The sequence below is a fragment of the Eptatretus burgeri genome, chromosome 10 (assembly GCF_056783735.1).
Source record: "Eptatretus burgeri isolate ZD-2024b chromosome 10, Ebu_testis_v1, whole genome shotgun sequence".
Lineage (NCBI taxonomy): Eukaryota > Metazoa > Chordata > Myxini > Myxiniformes > Myxinidae > Eptatretus > Eptatretus burgeri.
The window spans coordinates 22,290,378-22,297,877 of record NC_140970.1 but is presented as its reverse complement, the minus strand read 5'-3'; the positions used below and the strand labels follow the sequence as shown (position 1 = coordinate 22,297,877).

General features: G+C 47.9%; 1 protein-coding gene and 1 pseudogene across 2 annotated transcripts in view; one reads left to right on the top strand and one right to left on the bottom strand.

The window, feature by feature from the left end:
• The window catches only part of LOC147018072 (uncharacterized), a 2,039-nt pseudogene extending 619 nt beyond the window's left edge, over positions 1 to 1,420 (top strand).
• The window catches only part of LOC147018071 (fibulin-1-like), a 105,446-nt gene that overhangs the window by 55,824 nt on the left and 42,122 nt on the right, over positions 1 to 7,500 (bottom strand). The window lies entirely within an intron of this gene.

Below are 7,500 nucleotides of genomic sequence, written 5' to 3'. Positions count from 1 at the left end.
CTGCTTGGTGGCACTGTGTAACCGAGAACGAGACTAAGTGAAGGAGCAGGAGCAAGAGAAAGCACAGGAGCACTGGAAGGAAGCATATCCAATTGCTTTCTCCGAACTGGTCACCGACATTAGTGAGATGAAAACTGCCAGTGATAGTACAGATCCACCCATTTTCAGGCTTGCTGATATGACCATTCTTTACAAGCAGAGGCTGGAGCAGCTTGGTGTTGAATCACCTGATGTTCATCCTACTCGACTTAAGGACCAGCTGCTTTTTCACATCCCCAAGCTGCAAGCTCATCGCCAAGGAAGAGATGTTCTGCTGGCTTTTGAGAATGATGCAGGCTCAATCCTCACACAAGCATCCAAGTACGGTGAAGCGATCCATCTAGCGAAAGCTGCTGGGATAATAAGACGAGACATGCTCCATCAAAAGTCGCATTTCAGCAGCACGTTTCACGACACAGACCTAGAACAGGCTGTACCACCATCACTTCTGCAATTTATATGCATGGTCGAACATGGTGCAGACATCAAGTCCCAATTCCAGCATGGAGCATCGAAATCTGACCTTTTTACATCACAGCTCCTGCAGTACAACTGCTTTGCCAAGTACAAGGAAGGAACGGATGTCCACAGGCATTCCAAGGACCGTGAGACACCTTTTGCAGTCTACGTTGGCCTGTATGTGTTTGCCAAGACGAGGAAGAGACAACTCATTGACATGCTCCATGAGAATGGGCTCAGCATATCATACGACAGAGTCCTAGAAGTCTCAGCCCAGTTAGGAGAAGCAGTTGTTGCATGGTATGTGGAAGATGGAGTCATCTGTCCCATAGTCTTGAGAAAGCAATTGTTCACAACTGCAGCAGTGGACAACATAGATCATAATCCGACTGCGACCACAACTCAAACATCCTTCCATGGCACAAGTGTGTCCATTTTCCAACATCCAAGCACTGAAAATGCTGGCGATGAATGCAAGCTGCTCAAGCTGGAGTCAGAAATGAAGGTGAAGAAAGTTCCAGAGCTTCCAGAAGCATTCACCAATGTTCGACCAGCATACATTACGAAAAATCCCAATCCTCCTCCAGTAGCAAACCAGTCCTTACCAGCACCCGAGTCAATCTGGTCACACTTGAAAGAAGAATATTATTGGTTGGAGGAAGTGTTCCTCACTGAGGATGTGGCTGATGCAGTCTGCATCACATGGTCAGCCCACCATGCAACACAGAAAAGGAGCCATCCATTTGAAGTGAGCATTTCAGCACTGATGCCTCTGTTGCGAGAGCAGGCTCACTCTGTTGCAACGATCATGCATGTCATGGAGAAGGTCTGTGATACAGTGGCTTTCCTGAACCCAGGGCAGACACCTGTCATTGCTGCTGACCAACCGTTGTATGCTCTGGCAAAACAAATACAATGGTAGTAGCCCGAATATGGAGAGGACAAGTTCGTTATCATGTTTGGTGGACTTCGTATAGAAATGGCTGCACTGAGATTGATAGGAACACTACTACAGGACAGTGGCTGGACCAGTTCCATTGTAGAAGCAGAGGTGGCCTCATCTGGTACAGCAGAGTCTTTCCTGTCTGCATCCAGTGTCACCAGGACAAGACAAGCACACCAGATCACTGCATGCAGCTTGCACAAACTGATGAAGGAAGCAGACCATGACGACCGCTCTGAAGAGTCTAACAGATCAGATCTAACCTTTTAAGATTGGTGTGAACAACGGAGGCAAGAGAGTCCACAGTTCCAGTTCTGGAGTCTGGTGCTGGACATGGAGCTCATCATATTCACCCTGGTCCACTCATTCAGAGAAGGAGACTTCAACCTGTACCGTGAAGCACTTTCAGATCTGGCGCCTTACTTCTTTGCGAATAACAATGTCAACTATGCGCGATGGATCCGAGTTCACCTCCGAGATATGATGTCGCTTAAGCAACAACATCCAGATGTGGCCACGGAGTTTCACAAAGGGAACTTAGTTATCCACAAATCGAGAAGAGAATTCTCTGCCCTGGCAATCAACCAAGCCCACGAGCAAAATAATGCAGTCATCAAAGGTGATACAGGTGATTCTCGTCCCGCTTACAGGGGAATTCGCGCATTGCGTTCATCCAAGCCCATCCCTCGGAGCATTGCAGTTAGATCAGAGAGTGGTAGGCTCCTGACAGAGGAGTCTGAAGTGAAGGCCTGCTGGGCCGGTTACTTTTAGCGGTTGTACCAGGCTGATCCCCCAGCTGTCGAGTTGGACGTCAAGGGTGTTACAATCCCTGTTGCTGACCCTCGAATCAACTCTGGTCCACCTTCGCTTGTGGAAACACGGGCTGCGGTGAACAGGTTGAAACGGGGTAAAGCTCCAGGGTTCTGCGGAATCCATGCTGAACTTCTCAGGGCTGGGGGAAATGCTGCACTCGTGTCATTGCATGCAGTTTTGTGCTCTGCCTGGAACACAGGCATCAAACCAAACTGACTGGGAGAGGGGCCTTGTTGTCCCTCTCTGGAAAGGGAAGGGTGATCGCCAAGACTGCAACAACTACCGATGGGTGACGCTGCTCTCAGTGCCGGGCAAGGTCTTTGCTCGGATAATTCTTGATAGGGTTCGACACCATCTGCTTGAGCACCAGCGTCCAGAGCAGTCACGCTTTACACCAAAGAGGTCAACGATTGACCGTATCCTTGCTCTTCGTGTCATCATCGAACGCAGGCGAGAGTTTCGGCAGGGGCTGCTTGCAGCCTATGTTGATCTCTGTAAAGCGTTCGATTCAGTGAATCGGGATGTCCTCTGGAGGATTCTTGGTCTTCGTGGGGTGCCACCAAAACTGATCGATCTGATGTCTGAACGAAACTCTGGTATTGAGAGTGCTGTGAAGTGTGGTGGTACCATCTCTGACTTATTTCCAGTTGTTACTGGAGTTCGTCAGGGGTGTGTACTGGCCCCCACACTTTTCAGCAATTGTATGGACTGGATTTTGGGAGGATGTCGGAGAGATCAAGCTGCGGTGCATCGTTTGGGAATGTCATGATCTCGGACCTTGATTTTGCAAATGATGCAGTCATCTTTGCGGAGACTTTAGATATCCTTTTGGCGGCCCTCGAGGTGCTGAATGAGGAGTCGCAGCCGCTGGGATTACGGGTTTCTTGGGTCAAAACTAAGATCCAGGCTTTCGGTGACATCTTGGATGCTGCTGTCCTGTCTGTGTCTGTTTGTGGTGAGGATGTTGAGGTCGTGGAGAGATTCACTTACCTTGGCAGTGATATTCATGTCTCTGCTGGCTGCGAGTCAGAGGTCAATAGACGTCTGGGTCGGGCTTGGGGAGTCATGGATTCACTGGATCATGGGGTGTGGCGCTGCCAGTACCTGTGCGGGAGGACAAAAGTCCGAGTCTTCAGGTCCTTGGTGCTTCCAGTCTTGCTCTGTGGATGTGTCTTGGACTCTGACCAGGGATCTGAGACGGAGACTTAATTCCTTTGGTACCAGGTCTTTTCGGAGAATCCTTGGCTATCGCTGGTCGGATTTTGTGTCCAACGAGCGGTTGCTGAGAGAGACTCGGATGAGATTTGTTACCTGCATAGTCCGTGAGCATCAGTTCCGGCTGTATGGACATGTGGCTCGTTTTCCTGACGCTGATCCTGCTCACCAGATTCTCTTAGCAAGGGAGTCTCATGAGTGGAGGAGGCCGGTGGGCCGACCACGTGCCTCGTGGTTGCAGCAGGTTGACCATCATCTCAAGGAGATGGGGATGGGCCTGGCATCTGCCTGGGGGATGGCCAGAAGGAGGCCCCTGGAGTACCGGCGGAAAGTGGACGCAGCGACGTGCTGTTCTGGCACATGCTCTAATACCTGACCTGAAAGGTGACGGAGGAGCAATTGGGTTGACAGAAGACTCGGCAGCACTTTGTAGGTGGATGGTCGCTGGACCCGAATTGAGTCGTCGAGTCGCTCGATACGAGGCCATGTCTGGTATGAAAGATGCAACCAACAACAGCAGACACTGACTGCCCAGAAATCTTTCTTTGAAAAGGTGAAAGCACTCTCTGCAGTAATGCAGGAGATGGGCAACCCGTTCCAAGAAGAATCAGCTGACCTACTGGTACTAGACATGAAGAACATTGCAGACCCAACTCTAGCCGAAATGGTAGCTACACATCACCAGTGGGGCAAAGAGCAGTTCCATTCATTCATGGAGGGGCTACAGAATGAAGGTGAATGTCCTTTCTATCATCCAATCAAGAAAAACATTGTTTCTTTCTTCAAACAAGAGCAAGCTGGGGGAAGTTCTAAGGAGAAATTCCTGAAAGACGACTGTCAGCTGTTCTCATGACTGTTCATCTCATGCCAGAACAGGCAGTATGACTTGCAAGAATTCTTCAAGCATGAGAATCAGTCACACCCTGCATCTCTCAGTGACAGCGGCAAGCTTCATACATGTCAGAAGTCACAGCTGGCTGAAATTCTTGAAGCGCAAGTAAACATCCCAGACAGAGAACCAAGGGGAGATGCAGTCATCATTGATGGCTCAGCACTTATCAATTCCCTTCCTCCACGCACTTCAAAGATATTTGATGACTATGCCAAAGAAGACATCATCCCAAAGGTGGAATCCTATGGTGCCAGGTGCGAGAGGGTGGACGTAGTGTTTGATGTGTACAAGAAGCAAGTCTGAAGTCCGAGGCAAGGTCGAAAAGGGGGCAAGGAATCAGAAGAAGAGTGACAGGAACCAGTAAGACCCCAAGTAACTGGAGAAGCTTTCTTCGAGATGACAGCAACAAGAATGAGCTGTTTCACTTTCTTGCGGAAAAGATGTGTGAAGCACAGTCGACAAGCACAGTCATTGTCACAAAAGGAGAAGATGCCATTAACAACACAAGGAAGTCACTGGATGCTGTCTCCATGTTGTCATGAAGAAGCTGACACTCGAATATTTGTACACGCCAGGGATGCAACGACGGATGGTAGCAAGTCCATTATCATTAAGGCTAATGACACGGACGTACTAGTCATAGCAATATCTGTACTGCCATCCTTACAGGAACTAGGTCTTGAGAACATGTGGATTGCCTTTGGCCAAGGAGCCAAGGCACGATGGATTCCAGTCCATGAGGTAGTTTCTGCAATAGGGCCTGAGAAAGCTGGAGGGATCCCATACTTCCATGCGTTCACTGGATGTGATGTCGTGTCTGCCTTCCATGGTAAAGGGAGGAAAACTGCATGGCAGACTTGGAACGTCTTTGATGATGTTTCTGAAACATTCACCAATCTCAGCCAGAATCCATTTATTCGTGATCTTGACCTGCAGAGGCTGGAGAGATTCATTGTCCTCATGTATGATATGTCAAGCGCAGCCACTGGTGTGGACGGAGCAAGACTGGATCTCTTTGTCTGCAAGCAGAGGCCGTACAACTCAATTCCACCAACACAGGCAGCCCTCAGAGAACATGCAAAGCGTGCGGCCTATCAGGCTGGGATCATCTGGGGCCAGGCAACCATCTCCAGTCTAGACACGAGCAGTCCCGCTGAATGGGGATGGACACAGAAAGGAGAGACGTGGCATATTGTTGGAGAACACTACCCCCTATTGCAGCCAGCTGTCAGGAACTGACCAAGTGTTCCTGTAAGAAAGGTTGCAACCGGAGTTGCAAGTGCTTTCAGTCAGGGCTCCCCTGCACAGCACTCTGCAGCTGCATATGTGGACAGTAGCAGCTGGAGGAACATTCGCATGGTATGCATAACTTTGAACATTTACTCGCCAGGGCCCGGTTGCAGAAAGGCCTTAGCTTCATATGACAATCATTAAAGTGGTGCAAAATCAGAAAAAAAGTGTGTGTCTGGGGCTTTAAAAATAGGAAAATCCACTCCAGCAGGGTTGAAAACATAGCAGTCCACACCTAGATCATGCAAATCGGACAACTACAAATACTTCTCAGCAAAAAGTCAACTTCGGGAGGTTAACTTGGCGGCAATCTTGAAAAATGGCCGCCATCTTGGATTTTCAAATGGCCAATCAGGCAGATTTGATTAGAATCACCTGGATAACAAATGTGCCAAACTTGATGCTTGTATCATCATTTGCACGATTCCTCTCAAAAATTGCTGTTATCTGCCCCACTATCACGCAAACTGTTGACTCTCAGAAACTTGTGTTCTGACTGTGTTGTGGCTTTGGGCCTGCCAGACCTCTTCCTGTCATAGTTTCCTCCAGTTTCCAAGTGCCTTTTGATGGTGGAGGAAACTGTACTCACTGACACCTTGGCTTCTTTGCAATTTCTCCAAAGGAAAAACGTACACTTTTAAGGGTTATAATGGTCTGTCTGTCTTCCTTTGTTAATTGTCATTTTCTCACCATTATGATAGCAATATACTACTTCCTGCAGTGCAATATTGTCCAAATAATGCTTCAGAGGGTGAAGCAACACAGCCTGTTCCAACACTGCTTTTATACAGACAGAGGGTTTGCAACTAATCAACAAAAGTTTGGACACCTATAAGAATTGTTTGCATCAACTTTCAAGGCTTAATTTACTTCCATTGCTGCAGAACAACTACAGTTGCAAACCAATTACTTGTTCCCTGAAAAGGGCCTTTTTTAACAACTCCAAAATTTCCATTATTTTTCAGTTTTGGTAACCTAAACTTTTTTTTTAACCTCTGGCAGTTTACCGCTTAGCTTTGTACCATTTCAGGTTATTTACTGGACTTGAACTGCTTAAATTTCAGTAAAAACTGAAACATGGGGGTGTTCTAAAACTTTTGACTGGTCGTGTATACATATACATATATATATATATATATATATATATATATATATATATATATATATATATATATATATATATATATATATATATATATTGTTATGGTTCTCGGAATTGTATGCATACAACATCCAGGTGTCCCAAGTCAGTTATTCCATTCGTATACGTGCAGATAGATCCCTTCCTTGTGTGTCGTGGGAAAACACGGGGGTGCGTTGCGATGGGCTTTTAGTTCGGTTAATAAATCATTTTCTCCCTTTTATTTTATTTCCCCTTTTATTTGAACCACGGTACCTTCATCTTGCTTGCGTCGCACCCTTGTCTCGCCTACCACAGCATGACGAGCGCCTACCCAGAGACTCGTTTCCCGAGTCAGAATCCTGACATTCGCTGTGGCAGTTTCATCTCGGCTTCCACCTTCCCAAACCCAGACACGTGGTGTGGGCGGGCCTTGCCGGCCTCTGGCGAGACCCCGCCCAGGAAGGCGGACCACGTGAAGGCCCGGTCCAATCAGGATGAATGATGACTTCAGCTTCGACATGGCTCCACCCCCAGCTCCGTGATCTATAAGGCATGGGACAATCAGAGTTGAGTTCGATGCGAGGGAAGGTTGTTGGATGCGAGGGGTTTTTGAGTGAGAAAGAAGGAAGGTTGTTGTGGATTTGAAAGGTCTAAGTGGTTGGTTTTGAAAGGAAGAAGTCAGGGTTGCTTGGATGCGAAGGTGTTCCCGCTGCTTGGTTCTGCCCA